Source organism: Gorilla gorilla, chromosome 4, assembly GCF_029281585.2.
Source record: "Gorilla gorilla gorilla isolate KB3781 chromosome 4, NHGRI_mGorGor1-v2.1_pri, whole genome shotgun sequence".
NCBI classification, from domain to species: Eukaryota; Metazoa; Chordata; class Mammalia; order Primates; family Hominidae; genus Gorilla; species Gorilla gorilla.
The window spans coordinates 87,925,300-87,926,725 of record NC_073228.2 but is presented as its reverse complement, the minus strand read 5'-3'; positions in this window follow the sequence as shown (position 1 = coordinate 87,926,725).

The window sequence follows — 1,426 nt, the reverse complement described above, 5'->3', positions numbered from 1 at the left end:
TTTATTCGGGATCTTTCATGAAAAAGATCAGTATCTTAAATATATTTGTTTAATTTAAAACAACAAAACAAAAAATAACTCTCAAAATTATCCTTCATATTACAGCAGTACAAAAATAATACACCAAACCGTCTGTATTCTAGCTGCTTTCTAGTACCACTGGAACTAAAATACTCTATTTATTTAAACCCAAATTTAGCATGAGGTGACTGGGCAGCTCAGGACACTGCAATAAAATGTAATTGACATTTTGATCCATGGCTGTTGATGACAATGTAGGACGTTGGTATTTCCAAAAAATCTAAGTCCATGACACACATGGAAAAAAATACAAGTAAGAAGAAGTAATTGAGATTCTGAAAGGAGACTTCGAGAATTACCTACAAATAGATACTGACCTTTTTTTTTTTCCTTACCCTTAATCCCCTTCTAACTGAATATCACTGCGATGTGTTGGAAGAGCAGGCACGGCTTCTGTGCTACAGGCTATAGCTGGTGTGTGAACACAGCGCAGTTTCTAATCCTGTACCAAATATAAAATTAACTTAAAAATGACTTTCTGTTTCAGTTTGTTTGCTCATAAGGTACAAGGCACTGATAGATATTTGAGGAAAATGAAAGCAATAGGCTCAAAGTCGATCAACTGAGAAAAATAACTGCTTTGTAAGACAGGCATTTCTGAGAAACCTCTAACCTCAGCCCTCCAGCCTCAGCCCCACCTTCCCTCTGAAGTCATACATTAAGGGGAATGTGCTGTGTTGAGCAATGCCGCACCACACACGGGCTGCCTACCAGGGGAAGGTTGTTTCCATGCCAGAAGGATTCCAAAGAAATACATTGAGCTTGAGGTTAATTCTGGAGTCAAACTCTTGCCCAGAGAGGGCCCCTGTGGTTTGGAAAGCCCATGAGACCCATCAGAGTAATTTGGCGACTGAGGCTTTGGGTTCACTCTAGGACAGAGGCAAGAACTACTTTGGCTAAACAGTCTTGGGCCAACTAATGCCATCTTCAAGTCAAAGCCAAAACCTACCTGGTTTCTCAGGAGTCTTTCTGAGAGTTCCCAATAACCCCTGTACTGCCATGAGTGAGGCCGGTAATGTGCTGAGTGTGGAACCCTGAGGCAATGAGGGTGAGATCGGGGAGCAGTTTGAGAGGATATCACACCCCAGTAACGAAGGTCAGGGCTAGATTTGCCATGTGCCCCAACATTTTCAGGATGGATTTAGCTTTCAGAATACTTATGACAGCATCAGACTTCAGATTACCCCATCCCCACCCCGCATCTACATGTGGGTCTGACCTAGCTGATGAGCCTTTTGCCTAAATCTCTCCTTCTCATTCATAATCCCTGCTAAGACCAAAATGATCCCTATCTTAGTTTCTTCATAGAGTTTCTGGCAGTACCTTTTTGTTGGGCTGGTTCCAG